The sequence below is a fragment of the Xenopus laevis genome, chromosome 9_10S, assembly GCF_017654675.1.
Source record: "Xenopus laevis strain J_2021 chromosome 9_10S, Xenopus_laevis_v10.1, whole genome shotgun sequence".
Classification (NCBI taxonomy): Eukaryota; Metazoa; Chordata; class Amphibia; order Anura; family Pipidae; genus Xenopus; species Xenopus laevis.
This window is the reverse complement of record NC_054388.1, coordinates 87,150,983-87,168,698: the sequence shown is the minus strand read 5'-3', so window position 1 is coordinate 87,168,698 and position 17,716 is coordinate 87,150,983.

Below are 17,716 nucleotides of genomic sequence, written 5' to 3'. Positions count from 1 at the left end.
GCTAACGGAAAAACTATTCGCAATGCAAATAGTTATGTCTTTGAATTTAATATAGCTTTTGCCAACCCGGAAACTGTTTAGCGACCACTTCCGACAGTGGAAGACCGTTGGCGAATTTTATAGTTTGCGCCAATGCACAGTCAATGTAATAAAACTTCTTACTGAAAAAGTCGTTGTTTGCTCCAAAAGATTTGACACCTTCAAGCACTTCTTAAGAGTGCGCAATTACAATTCGCAATGCGCAATTACAATTCACAATGTAAAAACAGTTTAAGGAACAATATTACATTGCGAGATGTGGATTTTTATTCTTATTGGTGCGAATTGTTTTGCTCTTTGCGACTTTTATTACATTCCCCCAATAGCCTTTAAAAGATGGAAGGAAAAGGTCCTCCGCTTTTATTGTATCTTCTTTCTTTTTTAATGGACCTCTTTAGCACATTTATATGTCACAACAGAAATATTCTAACTTTGTGTTCTGATGAAATTGTCCTTTCAAGCCTTAGCCGTTACGGAATTCGCTAGGTTATTTTTAAGCCCATTTTGTATCATTATCATCATTATATGTCACTTGCATTTAGGATACTCTAAATAATCGCCCTATATATGCCTATGTTTTAATTCTCTTCTCTCTGAGCTGTGTTGAGTCCGAAGCAATGGGACGACCCGTAGTGGTGGCCTATAAAGTCAAATCTCTTTCAGGAAATAGTAGATCATGTGGATGTATTTCCCTGGCACTGGATCTTAGTGCCTGGCAAACAAACATTCACAACCAGTTGCAGTGTAGGACTATTTATCTGTTTTTAAACTTTTAATATATTATTTGTGGAGTCTTAAGGTGCTCTGTTATCTGCTTCTAAAAGTAAATGTGTGCAGCTCTGAATTGACTTGTGATGTAACGATTCATCGCTTCCTTGCCTGTGTCGGGCCCTAAAGCTACGCATTTAGTTGTGCTGTTTCCATTGGTCATTCTAGGCATGTCCGGCTGTTAAGTAGCATATTGAAAACGCTCAGGCTGTATCTAGGAACAGAACAATATATAAGGTTATTACACTTGTATAATGTGACAATCCAATGGATGTGTTAATAGCAGACAGGATAGAGAGCTCCTTATTTATTCTCAACCAGTTCCAATGAGGTTGGTTTTTATGCCACAAAGGTTTATTTAAAGTGCTGATATTTTTCCTATACTATTAGCCGAGTGCCCTTGAGACAAAAGCAGTACGCCAGTCCTGTTCATTGCTTGCAGAAGAGACGACGTCAGTGGTTCTTTCATGTTAATATTTCTCGGTTTAGTGCTTTTTATCATCTCGTTTTACAAAAGATATTAAAATTCAGTGGCGCGTGTATTATTATTATTTTTTTTTAACGATTGAGCACTCGTTTCCGCCTCCTCCGTGGACCTTTTGGATTGCCATGCAAGCCCCCATGCTTTGAGGAGGGCAAGAGAGCAAAATGGGCATGAGCTGAAATGCTGCTCCGAGCCCATTAGTATTTTGCCTTTATTATGCTATGTATGATGCCTTTGTATTTACAGTTTGCATCCCAGCGATCAATTCCATATCATGATGTTTAAATGCCATATATTTTGCACATTGTATATATGTAATGCATACTGTATTTTTATATGTGTAGCACATTTATCATTGGATATTTTGTACATAGTGGCAATGTTGTAGCTACTGATAAAATGTTGAATAGAAGCATACATTTTCTCTGCATTATTTTGTGTTTCAGAATAAAAAAAAATAATTACCAATTTCATTTTGTTTTTGTCCGTTTTTGATGGTTTCTTAGTTTGGAAAAATTGTAATAACTGGAGTAATTTTGCTTATAATTTATTAGGAATTTGGGTTAGGAGCTAAATAAAAGTATAGACAGCATTTCAACTTGGCTCAAGATTTGTATATCCCTGCCAGGCCATTTGCCTTTGATATGTACTACTGTAAAAAGGTGTGCCCTCCCTCTACATCTTCAGTAATACCCAAACTCACTAAATATCATTACAATAACTGTGGATAAGAAATCGGTCAAACGCAGAACATTGCTGCAAAAGTTGTGCTTTTATTGATCCACTACACGTTTCGAGCAAGGAGTTCTTTTTCAAGTTTTCAACACTTGAAAAAGAGCTCCTTGTCACTGAAGTCACTGAATCCAATTCAAATTACTTATGATCACAACTAAATATGTTCCACTCTACCAATGAGATCAGCTACATGGCAGCAGTTCTTTAATTCTCCTTTAAGGCATAGTGCTCCATATTTTGGAAAGATCAAAGCATTGTGGGTAATAGATCCCATGCTTGTGCTGAGAAAGTTGCATGCTACTTTATTGAAATATTAAGCTTTTGGGTGTCTTCGTCCTTCTCTAGATATTTAATGTGGGGAAGGTTGGTTTTCCACTACCTTACTAACCAAAGAGACAAGCAAGTGCTCCAGTGATGATGGAGTATCTACTTTGATACTGATGAAGTTTTTCATTCATCCAGGTCATGATATCCAGTATGTAGTAGAGAGAAGTCTAAACAACTGGAGTTACTAAAAACCATCTCCCCGTTCATCCAGCTGCATAGACCTGGGCACAACACTAAGGTGGAGGGTAACCCCATTTCCAATCTTTTCTATTTGGTCTGCTAGTGCTTCTTCATGTCAACAAGAGTGGTGGTAAAGGGAACATTTTCTAATTGGACCAGTGTTGTTAGTGGAGTACCGCAGGGCTCTGTACTAGGTCCCTTGCTTTTCAACTTGTTTATTAATGACCTGGAAGTGTGCATTGAAAGTTGCCATGATTTTTCAAGCCAAAAGTTCAAGTTTTAAAGCTCTACACTACTCAACAAGGTATTTAAATTATATTTTTCATGGGAGATTGATGTAATCACTGTGTAACTCTCACTGTTGTATTATCAACAGGCCTAGGCCTTCTATGTATGTGTTCTTTCTTAGCTGAGAACATTATTCAGTTCTCTGGCAAAACATGCTTTTGTTGCCCCAAGGTTGGGCATTAGATACTCCTTGTTATGTTTAATTATCTGTGTTTGCCATGGTGGCATACTGATCAACTGGGGGCCATGGTAGTAGGGGAACTGAAGATACTTCAAGACAAAATGGACCTCTGTGAAGTCTTCTCATGTCTTTGCACTCTAATCTTCACTTTTATCCATGGTAGTGGTTGTCTGACTTCTCCAGTTCAATACTCTATTGGGCAGGACCCCCCTTTGTTCATAACAAAGTTACAGCTGTAGGAAAAGATTGGAATAGCAATAGTAAATAACTGTTCAACTATGTCCAAAGCTCACCTTAATTAACTTGCGAGCTGGGACATCAGGTGTAACTATAAGATAAAATGTTGCCCCTTATTGACCTTTAGTCTTGGTCCCCCCCCCACTGCTTCAGGCCCCCCGGGAGGACCATCCCCCATTTTGGAAATCTTGGTCCATGGTCTATTATGGTGCTAAAACTGGACAGTGCCTTCACCAAACTGTTGCGATAAAGTACAGTAAGAAGCAGTGCCGGGCCTACTCGGCCGGGCGCCCTAGGCAACCCGGCCAACTACTTCGCCCCCGCCGTTCGCGCATGCGCATAAACCGCGCGAGTGTGCATGCGTCAACTATGTAGAAGTGCGGCTACAGATTATGAACATATCGGTCCGAGCTGGGGGAAGGCGTCAGAAGAGGTACGTGCCTGGTGCCCCTGTGCCTTTGCGCCCTAGGCAAGTGCCTCTTCTGCCTACCCCTAGTTCCGGCCCTGGTAGGAAGCACAGAATTGTCATGTGTCATTGAATGGTGTAGTGGCACCTGTGTTGATAGTAGGGATGCACTGAATCCAATATTTTGGATTCAGCCGACAAAAAGTCACGTGATTTCCCTCCCCGTCCCTAATTTGCATATGCAAATTAGGTTTCGGATTCGGTTCTGCCGGGCAGAAGGATTCGGCTGAATCCGAATCCTGCTGAAAAAGGCAGAATCCCGAACCAAATCCTGGATTCGGTGCATCCCTAGTTGATAGGGATGGGATTCGGTTAAATAACCAATTACAATAGTTAAAATGGGTGTCTAAATAATTTTACTATATAGTGCATGATTATATATATATATATATATATATATATATCATATATATATATATATATATATATATATATATATATATATATATATATATATACATATATATATATACAAAATAAGGAAATAGCGGCACACACAGGACTTTTAGTATAAGCAAAAACAAAAAATGTTTATTTGACTCAACGTTTTGATCACTAACTGGGATTTTCATCAGGAGTGACTTTTTTTAATCCTGACGAAGATCCCAGGTAGGGATGGAAACGTTGACCCAAATAAACATTTTTTGTTTTTGCTTATACTAAAAGTCCTGCTGTGAATGCTGCTATTTCCTTATTTTGTGTATACCGATTTGCGGGCACCCGGGTGTTAACGGTGTGCACCTTTGAGAATTGTGTGTGTATATATATATATTCATTTGCATGTTAACATCAGTAGGTTGGTCAGTCTTGTATTTTATGAAATTTAATAAAGGAGTGAAATGCAATACTGCAATAGCCCTTTGAACATTTCCTGGAATTGTGGAAGTTGAATGTTTCATGTCACAATGTTGAAATAGTTTAGTTAGTTCTGTGGGATCAGTGGCAGATCATATTGGCTGGAGTGGAATCAAACCGTGTTTTGTGGGGAGGGAGCTGCTCATTTGCACATTTGGCCTTGGGATGTAGTGTTTTTTTTTAAGTTACGCCTCACTTTTAGTGGTTTTGTTGTTCCAAGAGGCTGCCATTCCTTATGAAATAAGGATAAATTGGCATTTTCACGAGTCATGAAATTGCCCTTTCTTTGGCTGAAGCCAAGAAAAAAATGGATTTTGCTGGAAACAAAACAGTGTGTTTTTGTTTGACTGGATTTAGGAGTCATTTCTTCCAATGTGTCCTGTAGGAAGGCGACTTGGCATAATGGAGTCGATGATTTAACGTGGCATATGAGCTAGAGCTTGTAGCGAGCATCTCCTCTGAGCTTTGAAAGCCTTGTGTTCCTTAAAATATTCTCATTTCCCTGGTAATGAATATTATTTGAATAAATAGAAGTCACGGCCAGTTCTGAAAAGGAAAAGTTATAACTTTCACAGATTTCCAAATGTTTTACAGAATGAAAGTGATAGTGACAGATGTAGAAATGGCAAGTATTTAAAACTTAAAGGGATACTGTCATGGAAAAACATGTTTTTTTACATAACACATCAGTTAATAGTGCTGCTCCAGCAGAATTCTGCACTGAAATCCATTTCTCAAAAGAGCAAACAGATTTTTTTATATTCAATTTTGAAATCTGACATGGGGCTAGATATTTTGTGAGTTTCCCAGCTGCCCCAGTCATGTGACTTGTGCCTGCACTTTAGGATGGAATTACTTTCTGGCAGGCTATTTCTCCTAATTAATGTAACTGAATGTGTCTCAGTGGGACTTGGCTTTTAATATTTAGTGTTGTTCTTAGATCTACCAGGCATCTGTTATCTTGTGTTAGGGAGCTGTTATCTGGTTACCTTCCCATTGTTCTGTTGTTAGGCTGCTGGGGGGGGGGTTGATATCACTCCAACTTGCAGTACAGCAGTAAAGAGGGATTGAAGTTTATCAGAGCACAAGTCACATGACTGGAGGCAGCTGAGAATTTGACAATACGTCTAGCCCCATGTCCGATTTCAAAACTGAATATAACAATATCTGTTTGCTCTTTTGCATTTCAGTGCAGAATTCTGCTGGAGCAGCACTATTAACTGATGTGTTTTGAAAAAAAAACATGTTTTCCCATGACAGTATCCCTTTAAGAATGAAAGTGATAGTGACAGATGTAGAAATTGCAAGTATTTAGAACTAAATACTTGGACTCCACACTATCAGTGGCAGAGCAGGCTCTAAGACCATGGGCAAAAGGAGCTGTAGGCTCTGCTGCTCTCAGGCTGTATATTTTTTGCAGGCAAAAAGAAGCGCATCTGTTTTTCAATTGATTTGATTTAGATCCGCCTTTCTTATGCTCTTGTGTATGTTTTAAATGATAAATATAATAATATATTTTTACATAACAATAGGCCATCAAATAATATAAAGCACCGTAAGTACAGACTGATAATCTGTTGACCTGAGAACTCAATTAATAACCGAACTGGAAATCTGGCAAAGTTGTTGGCTTGGAACTTTAGGAGAACAACAGGAGGTAAGTGCATCCTGCTCAACAGTGATGTCTGTCATTGGACTGGGGAACACACAAGCAATTCTGAGTCAGATATCTTCCTAGCATACAGTCATGATTATGTTATAATGCACAAGAGCCATGAATATCCTTAATTGATATCCTTATAAATGATTCTTAGTGATGTCAATTATAGTCTGAGCTCAGTGATGGCATTTGTGTCACTGTCATTCACTGAAAATTGTCTATTATAATAAATAATGGCCTTTGGCCTCATTCCTTCCTATGGTAATGGAACTCGCTGACTTATCCCTATATTTTGCAATATGGGGTAGATAATTCACTATGTATTGTTCATGAGTTAAAGAATGTGAAGATATTCTGATGGTTGTTTGGCTGTGAGTACAATGGATTTCCAAATGATATTCCACTCTTCATTAGTGGCAGGATTGCTATAAAACCAAGCATATAGTCATCATTTATTGGATAAGGGATCCTGAGGTCAGATTCTCCATCTACACCAGTATTGTGCTGCACCCAATGTACCTGCTGCAATAAGGGTTACTCACCCTGTTGGTCTAGTGGGGGGATGGCCACCACGCAATCCTCTTCCTCTGAAGTGCCGCGCGTCTTTTCTATTTAAAGGCGCATGCGCACTGGCGTCATGACATCAGTGCGCAATTGGAGTGAAATTCAAATGTTTAAAAGGGACATTCATGTGTAGAATCTTGGCCCGTTATAGGATCTTGTTCCTGGTGCTTTGTGCTTTTGAAGCTTCTGTATTTTGTATTCTGATTCTGATTCTGATACCCGTTTTGACTCCTGCCTGGCTTTGACAATTCTACTCTCTGTATCCTGACCCCTGCCTAATTACCGACTCCGATTCTGCTTAACACTCTGATTTACTTCCTGGTTTGACCCTTGCCTGCCTGACTACGCTTGTTCTCTGCCTGCCTCGACCCGGCCTGATCTGACTACTCTATTGCCTAACGCCTTGTAATACGACCTTCTGCCAAAAGACTTTCACTAACAGTTGTGCCCCTCTGCCTATCCAGAACCTCTAGCCTTGCACCTCTCGTTTAAGTCCTGGTGGCATCCAAGTAGCTGAGGGCTCTTCCCGAGGCCAAAGGTGGTCAGACTACGTGAAGCACGAGCCGAGACCAGGGTGCTTGGCATTTGTTCTGGTGTTGGGTGCCGACTGTGACACCTGTTCACTGTCCCACTCTGGCTCTCTTTGCGCTGTAGTCACTAATAATCACTATAATCTTCTGAACTAGTGTGATTTTATGGAATGAATTAAAAAAGAAAAAAGTACTTTTCCATCAGATTGTGCTATATCACATTGGGTGGGACACATATGATGGTGCTTCAGTGGATTGCAAGTTTCTCCCTATTGACCAGACACAGTATGTCTGCTTTTCTATTGAACTTCCTTATCTGCAGATCCATCATGAACTGGCTGGTGGTGCATCAACAGATTTTCCAACTTGCACAATCCCCAAATCAACTGATACCCAAAGTATATGGATATTGCTCAGGATTGGTGGGTCAGCTTACACATGTAGATGTGTAGCTTACTATGTCTTGTATGGTAGAGCTGTGGTTGTCTGGCCAGTATTACACCAGTCTAGTGGATATATTGAACACGGAGCACCAGCAGTGGTTAAAATCCATATTTTATTGAATCTTCATTAAAAGGATAAGCAGATCATATATCCCAAAAGCACGCTTGACGTGTTTCGTGGACTAAGCCACTTTCTCAAAAGCTTTTGAGAAAGTGGCTTAGTCCATGACACGCGTCAAGCGTGCTTTTGGGATATACGAGACAGGGCTGGGGTCCCCAGTGGTTATTCCCCCAGACTATGCCAATTCCATCCCAAACAAACTATCCTTCTAACCCCTGGCAGATCTCTAACCCTGCCTCCTCATGTTGCCACAGATTTGCCCTTTTTTACATCATTCCCCTCCCCTTAACTGCCCCATCCCTACATCATTGCCCAGCTCCTTCTCTGTGCCTGCTGGTATTGCCACCAGCAATTGGTGGCATCCCTAGATCACTGCACTATACAGTAACTCGAGTTTTTACTGACAATGCAATATTTTTTCCCATATTCGTATTGTAATTGAGGCTTCTGAAATTTTGCATCACACATCCAAAGCAGAAAGGTTAGCCCAGTTAGAAATTCTGCTGCTGTTATAGTACCCAGGAACCATCAATGAGCTGTTGCTCTATATTGCATCAGAGCAGAGCTAGCACTGTGCCTTTAAGGAAATATCATTCAGACAACAGTGAACATGTGACTGATTCTCATTCTCCTTTCTTCAATAGACATTCAACCCTACCTTTTAGCATTTTTTTTAAATGCAACAGATTTTTGGAAACTTTTTAACATAATATGGAATCTGTTCATAGACATAACCTGCATTGGAAAGACCACAAGATACACGGACACCGCACATAGGAGCAGGCGGGATATATTCCTTGGCTGACACAGTAACCAAGAAATTGGTAATTTGAACAAGATGCTTTTCTGACATCTTAAATTATGAACAGTAGGATCTCATGTTTAAATAATAGTTCAATATTCACTTGGGAGCCACATTTTCTTCTTTTCAGGATATGGTTAGAATCGCTATTAAAGAACAAGAATGATTCTTTGAATGTTTTTTAATTTAATAGTATTGTAAACATGGAGCACTGCATATGAATGCAACCTCATAGACAACACTGCCTGGTTACCACATATACTTTCCTCACAACTGGTGGTACCACTATGCTTTTATTCAACACAGGCCTGAGCTAGGACCAACCATTAGTGCTCTGGGTACAGGTACAGTATAGAGTGCACACTATTACCCCATTTAAAAGTGGAACAAGCAGTATTTAATGGGATATATAAGCCTCTAGACTCAATGGGGAGAATTCATAAAAGTGGTGCTAAAACTGCTGTAAATATGTACATACTCCATATGAACTCCATGTTCACAAACAGTAACCTGCCAGAATTGCAACACAAAAAAATAACATTTCTAATATAGAGTAAAGCTCAGTGTAACTTTTCCTCTTCTCTTCAGTATGAGGGGTTTATTGTATACCTTCCAACATTCCAACATTTCAAAAATGAAAAGCTGTGTCACATGCCCTTGCCTACCTAATGAATTTTCCATTGTTTGTGCATTCCCTGACCTCTTACCTGTCTCAAGGATTTTTTATTGCTCATGCCCTGACCTCTTGCCTGCCTAATGGATTTTCCATTGTTTGCGCATTCCCTGACCTCTTACCTGTTTCAAGGATTTTTATTGAGCATGCCTTGACCTCTTGCCTGTCTAAGGAGATTTTCATTGTCTGCACATCTTCTAACTTCTTGTCTGACAGACTTTCCATTTTTTTGCAGATGCCCTGACCTCTTGTCTACTTAACTACCTTGACATTGTCTGCCAAATGTCCTGACCTCTTACCTGCCTAACAAACGTTCCATATTCTACCACATGCCCTGACCTCTTGCCTTCCTAAATTGCTATTGTCTGTTGTATGTCCTGCCTTATAGCCTGCCTAACTAACTTGCAATTGTCTGCCACATGCCCTGACCTCTTAAATGCCATTGTCTGGCGCCGGCCTCTACCAGTAATCTTGGTACATATTTGCCTTCTATATTAACTCATGCTACTTGTTTGTTGTTATTGTTTTATCTGTTTTGTTAATGTCACAAGTGGTGTTTTCTCCATTAGTGTAAATGCTGTACCAAAGAACATGCCGCTGCCAAGAATGACTCAAGAACAAAAAGGTAACTGTCCTAAAATGGCTCAACCAAAATCCTGATTTTAGTCTAGCTAAAAATGTGTTGGCTCATATGCACTGGAAATAGGCTGAGGTAGGGGGGCTCCTCCACATTTTTAACACTGATTTAAAAACGGCAGCAGCACCCAGTCCCAGTTAATGTATTGGTGCAGGGCATAAGGAAAATTATCAAATCCAAGACCTGATCTCATCTGATAGCTAGACTCCTGTTCAGTTATTAGATAACAAGGTGTGCCTATCCTATAACCAGCCTTATAACTAATTATTTGGTCCCCAAAGCTTCTATAAATGTGTGTTTGTGCATGGATGCAAATGTACATTTAGGAATGTGCCAGTGTTATTGTTGTTATTCATTAGTTAATAATTTGTTGTTAATGTATACATGAAACAACCAACGAAATGTAAACAAGGTATGACAAGTCATGAGTTCAATGGGTGCAGCCATAAATAAGTGAGCCACATGGGGTGTGGGCAGTAAAACTATCACAGCAGAAATGCAACGGCGGCTAAGCACATCTAGACAATAGGGTACGTGCCTAGCCATGTCCCAGAGCTCTTTATTTTTAAATTTGTATTGGGGGGGCTCTTGCAAGATAGGATAGCCTAATAATTAGGAGTTTCCCATTAATAAAACTAGTTAATTATGGCATTGTTGGGGCCAGGGGGGCTTATCCATTAGACAGCTATAGCTTTTTTGGCATAAAACAAGGTTAACCTCGAGAGGGTTCTAGTTTAACTAAGCAGACTTTTACAGGCATCTTCCTGACAAAGATAAAGCAACGAAGATTAAGTGTTTTGGACAGAACAAGGGATTAATAGCATCAGAAGAGATACCATTGTTCATGGGATTTGTAATGCCAAAAGCTACCGAAAAACAATTTACTAACCCTAATAAAATAGAATCCTAACCACATCCTAGGTATGAACTCAGCATGGAGAGAACAAAGGAAACAGTCTCATGCTTTTTAATTTTATCCTGCTGCATCTCTTCCTCACTTCTGGTTTACATTATCTCAGTCAATTACCCACTTTGCTTCTGGTAATCCTTTCACTTCTTTCCCAGTTTCTAAAGCCTCAACCGTTAACCCCTGCAATGCTGTTTGGGTCAGAATCCCTTTATTCAAGTGAAGTATATCATTATCTGAAGTATGTTTTCACATTTTCCATGTTTTGCATATTAAAATATTGGAATACAGACAATAACATAGAGTACTTTTCAGCAATATCAGTATTTATGCATATAAGTGACAGTTGCCATATTGCTATTGGCTGAAGCATTCTCCAAAGACAACAAGAGCCAAAGCCCAACATTTTTAGGTTACATCCTCTATGCCACATGCATTTTTATTACAGGATATAAACCATGCTGAGAAATAGTGAAATATTGGGCTTATAAACATTAATGAGGTGCCATGATTAATTCCATAAAGTTTGGGTTCACTCCATCATCCTCTATTAAAAGGCAATGTATGTATGTAGTTGCTGTTTATTAGATCTACTTAAAACTAAGGTCGTATTATATTTGAAAAAAAAAAATGGTTTTGAAATTGGAATGCAAAGGTATTGTTTGCTTCTTAACTTCATTTGTTTTGCTTCCACAGGCAGAAAATAATGCAACTTTAAAAAATAACTATCACATGAGTTGTACAGTATGAGTCAGTGTTAAAGGGATACTGTGCTGCTCCAGCAGAATTCTGCACTGAAATCCATTTTTCAAAAGAGCAAACGGATTTGTTTATATTTACTTTTGAAATCTGACATGGGGCTAGACATATTGTCAGTTTCCCAGTTGCCTTCAGTCGTGTGACTTGCTCTCTGATAAACTTCAATCACTCAAATTGGAGTGATATCACGCACTCCCACCTACAGCATCCCACCAGTAGAACAATGCAAAGGTAACCAGATAACAGCACCCCGGTAGGTATAAGAACAGTACTCCATAGTAAAAATCCATGTCCCACTGCGACTCCTTTAGTTACATTGAGTAGGAGAAAGAATAACCTGTCAGAAAGCAGTTCCATAGTTTCTGAAAACAAAATGACCCGAAAAGTCAGCCTACACACCAATATTACACTAAAAAAATACACTTGTTGGGTTTGGAATGAAATTTTACATAGTACAATGAATTATTTGCAGTGTAAACAGTGTAATTTATAAATAAAAATGATGAAAACCAATGCCCAGGTCGGGAGACCTTATTTTTCAGGTAATGCTCTTATGCCGGGAGGCTTTAGCATTTGAAATTATGACCAGAGGTAAATAGTTAGGGACCGCCATATGGGTTTTACCTTGACGTGGTATGGTGGCTTATCAATCTTATGATCATAATTTTGTAACTAAAAAACCCCCTGTCTTTGTAAATACATGCATCTGCATAGATTACTGATATGACAGGGGCCCAGGGAATGTGCATTGATCAATTTTTCTTCTTTTTTTTTATTATAAATAAAAACTACACCATAAAAATCATGATAGAACCCCCTATAAATTATCTCCTGCACCTTGCAGTTACCAGTAATAGACTTCCAAAAATGTCGTCCTCCTACTTAACCCTACTTTAACCCTACTTTGTGCAAGGGCCCGGGAGACCCTGTGACTTTAAAGGGTGTTCAATATGAAGTGGTAAGATGGGCAGGGGTAGGTTCCACGATGGGGGGGAAGTGGATGTGTTGGGTGTAACGACATTAATAAAATTATTTCGAAGTCCTACTAGACATAAATATGAACTTCAGACCTTAAGAATAAGGCTTAAGGTCTGTGTACTTTGTGTCTTCTAAGCAAAGCAAAATTGGAAAAAAAATCACAAAGTAACAAAGAAAAAGAGTAATGGCATGAGTTCTATGTTAGATTTTTGATTAAAGCATTTCTAGCATGCCATGTCATTAAATATTCCACTTATGTGTTATCACTAAATCATTCAGTTTTGTGACTTGAGGGTAACACACATTCTGACTTTGAAGTCAGCTGAAGCCCTGATTTATTCAGTGGCAGTTTAAACTGGGCCAGCTGGTCTACAGTGGGGTTGCCAAACTTTTTTTCCTCATGAGCCACATTCAAATTAGAAAAAAAAAAGTTGGAGAACAACATAAGCATGTGTGCATGGGAGTGCCAAATATTGGCTGTGATTGGCTGTTGGTTGCCACAATGTGGATTGGCAGCCTACAGGTGACTCTGTTAGGAAGTACACCTGGTTTTTATGCAACTAAAGCTTGCTTTCAAGCCAGGACTTCAAATATAAGCACCTGCTTTGAGGCTACTGGGAGCAACCTCCAATGACTTGGTGAGCAACATGTTGCTCCAAAGTCACTAGTTTGGAATCACTGGTCTACAGAGACATTGCCAAATGGAAAGTGATTCAACTGAAGGACAGGACACACAGCAATGGAGCACTGCCTTTACAAAAGCTGATGGAGTCCTTGTCAATGGGATCTTCATACCTGCAGAGAAGAGAAAAATCCCCGGCACAACAGGATATTTCTAGCAGGGAAACCCTTGCTCGTTTATTTGCGGATGCAATGTTTCGGGGTGTAACCCCTTTGTCAAGCTTTTTCTCTTCTCTGACTGTTGTGGAGGCTGCCAATACCTCCTTCATCGAGCACCAGGTGTCACGAGATTCGGACGGCCAGGGTGTGCGAGGTGACTCCCCTTTTCTTCCTACTGGAGATCTTTATACCTGCCAAATAGATATTTAGGTGTTTTTTTGGCCTGATATTGGTTAGACAGGTCCTCCCAAATGCACCATAATTGGACTGAGTTGACAGCTTTTATCAGCCTGTGTGACTTTACAGTTAAGATTGGTCAGTGACAGCCAGCTACAGGAATGCCAAACAAAATGGAAAACTTACTGGATGTCCTTTATTGCAACTTAGGGTAATGGCACATGGGTAGTTTTGATGCCCACCCTAAATCTTTGTCTCCTTCACAATGGCTAACATTAAATCACTGGTGGTGAAACATACACAGCATGAAGTTGCCCAAAGTTTCCTTGTGCATGGAAATTTTGGGCGACTTCAGAAAGCCAAAGTGCCTGCGATAGAGATGATTTTTTTAGGCAAAATGTTTCTTGTGCCATTACTCTTAGAACAAAAAAAGTCTCTATAAAAGCATGGAGGCGCACAAGACAACCAGGACTATTGGGTCCATTGTTGATAATGATTAAAAAATACAGATGTACTGCATGAGGCTAGGACCACACCATATGGATCTTGCCCCGTGAAGAAATGCAGGCCAAAAATCTGCTGTCCCGCTGCTCGTCTGCTGCTGCTGTGCCTGCACCTGGAAGCACTAACTCTGAAATTGCATTTCACACGTTAATCTGCTGCACCAGAGTGGAGGCAATGTTTCCAGGTTCAGGGAAAAGATTTTCGGCTGTGTTTCACTACAGACCGAGAACAGTATGGTGTGGCCTAGTCTTTGGGACCCTCAGACTTGCACAATTATGATATAAGGAGAGGAAAACCTATTAAGTACTCAAATGTAAGTTTATCAAAGTAAGATGATCTTTAAGATGACCTAATAGTGCAAGCGAGCCCAACCAGAAGGAAGGGTTGCCACTGTGATTACTGTATTTATATGCAGCAGCCTGGTGGTTTGCCCTTGGTTACACCCTGTAGCAGTAGCAGTATTCTTGCTCTTAAACATTCTAACTAAATTGTTATTATCAGTGATACTCTAAGGGGCCGATTCACTAAGGGACGAATATCGAGGGTTAATTAACCCTCGATATTCGACTAGGAATTAAAATCCTTCGACTTCGAATATCGAAGTCGAAGGATTTAGCGCAGATAGTTCCTTCGATCGAACGATAAAATCCTTTGAATCGAACGATTCGAAGGATTTTAATCCAAGGATCGAAGGAATATCCTTCGATCAAAAAAAGTTAGCCAAGCCTATGGGGACCTTCCCCATAGGCTAACATTGACTTCGGTAGCTTTTAGATGGCGAACTAGGGGGTCGAAGTTTTTTTTTAAAGAGACAGTACTTCGACTATCGAATGGTCAAATAGTCGAACGATTTTTAGTTCGAATCCTTCGATTCGAAGTCGTAGTCGAAGGTCGAAGTAGCCCATTCGATGGTCGAAGTATCCCAAAAAAAACTTCGAAATTCGAAGTTTTTTACCTTCGAATCCTTCACTCGAAGTTAGTGAATCGGCCCCTTAGTCTTAGCCCATTTCCTGTACATAAAACACTGGGAGTCATCTGGCGAATAAAATATTTCTTTGCCAGGCTGCGGGATCCATTATAAAAGGAGAGCTTGCTAAATAAACATTTATAGCCTGAATGACGGAGAGCAGTGTACCCTGTCCTTGTATATCAATCATCTTCATTGGACATGCTTATGACCTGCATAGCTGGGTGTAATTTAAGAAACTCTTTAGTTGATGTGATTATTTCCTTAGTCACATGTATAGATTGTAAAGATAACCTGGCACATGTTTCACCTTTCATCTCTGCTCTGCGCCTCAATTCTCTTAGTCAGGGAAAACAAAATCTCATGTTCCTAGGAAATTTGGCTCCTGTGACACAAACTGATCCACGGACGAGGTTTATTCCGTTTAATATTCCGTTTTATATTTCTTGTGTCATTTAGTCTGGCAGTTTAAGTGCTCAGTACATATGGTTGCTAAGCTATATCCGTGCACACATTAACTCTGTTGTATTTCAGCAAAAAGTAAATCATTTCATGTCATCCTGCAGTCGCTATGGATTGAACTTCCAAGATAAATATTCCTGGCAGAATACATAGTTACAACAATGTTAACACAGAACTGGGGATAATGGCAAGTGCTGCTGTGACATATCAATGCTTTGCACCTTTATTGCCCAGCCCTATGGCAAATGAAGTCAACTCTCTTGAGATCAAAAGTGGCTGGCCTGCAAGTTACATAGTTACATAGTTAAGTTGGGTCGAAAAAAGAAAGTCCATCCTCTAAATGAAACCCAGTGTCCATACATACACATACCCACTGGAACTATATATAGCAATATCTATATTAATTGTAGATTTTAGTATTGGTCTGTGTTTCTGAGGTCACAGATGAATGTGGCACCAACATGGCTGACTGTAATGTATGAAAATAAATATTCAAGACATCCAGTCCTCACCCCTCACTAAAGAAAAGCTTTTGTAGAGCCACCCGTACAGGTAGAGGGCAATGGTGTCACCTTGGAGTTCCATGACATTTACAGTAGTGCTTGAAATGTTGCGAACAGACCTCCATCCAGTGTCGGACTGGGATGCCAGGGGCCCAGCAGAAAACCTTATACCATGGGCCCACTTTCCATACTATTATACCTCCTCTCCTCACTCAATCTCTTTATTCTCCTAGTCTTTTATCTCTACGTTTATCTCTATTCTTCCATTATTAAGCCTCTTTTTTCCCATAAACAAATAGAGAATGACAACAAAATAGGTCAAATGGTCAGAAGCAAGAGGCCCACTGACACCTGGGCCCACCGGGAGTTTTCCTGGTATCCCGGTCCGACACTGCATCTATCACAAAAGTTGGGGCCCCATGCAAGTTGTCTGGGGGCCCCCATGAATTCAAGTGTGTATTACAAACATTTTTGGCCTCTTGTATGTGATAAAAAAGTGATCAGCAAGCTGTTAGGTAGGTTTTGCTAGAAACAAAAGGTTGAACTTGATGGATGTGGATTTTTTTTGCAGCCACAGCTACAAGGAAGCAAACTCACAAATCATTTTACTGAAAAGCAGGAGTGTAGCTTTAGAAGAAACAGACTGCAACTGCTGGGGGACCCAAAACTATAGGGCAGTGGTCCCCAACCAATGGCTCCTGAGCAACATGTTGCTTACCAATTCCTTGGATGTTGCTCCCAGTGGCTTTAAAGCAGGTGCTTATTTTTGAATTCCTGGCTTGGAGGCAAGTTTTTGGTTGCATAAAAACCAGGTTTATGGACAAACAGAGCCTCCAGTAGGTTGCCAGTCCATTTAGGGCTACCAAATTGCCAATCATAGCCCTTATTTGGCACCCCAGGAACTTTTTTCATGCTTGTGTTGCTCCCCAACTCTTTTTGCATTTGAATGTGGCTCTTGGGTAAAAAAGGTTGGGGACCCCTGCTATAGGGGACCAGTGGCACGTATGTAGTTCAATATATGCAAAAGTTTAGGGGCCCAATGGTCTACCTGTGGGACCCAATAGCTAATCAATCCACTGCTTATAGATCCTAATATAAAATTACCCAAAAATTAAATAAAGCAAAGAATATCAATCATTAATGTAATCAGGGGCTATAAGAAATGGAGTGTCCACTAACAAATAAATAATAGATCCTAAAATAATTAGTTAATTAACTACACTATTACAAGTAGTTAATAGAAATAGTTTCTAGGCAATCACTGTAGTTTTTAAAGAAGTTGTGTAAATTGTGTTAATTTACCAATTTTATATAACTTCGGCTTATGCATTCAGGCCTCCATTCCGTTCAAAATTTCACCAGGCCAGGACATCCATCCCCCCTCTGCCCCATTGATAGTGGCCCTGGGATGACGGGGGTCTTTATCAGTTTGTGGACATGTACCCTTACATATTCCTGCAGATTTGATGGCAGAATTCAGAATTAATAGTTATACAATCCTGATCCAGAGGCAGCAAAGCAGGCCCAAACCATGGTACTGCCACGTGTCACTGGTGGCATAAGGGTGTTATGCTGGAATGCAGTGTTTGCATTTTTAACAAACGTAACACTTTTCAATCAAGCGTCTGC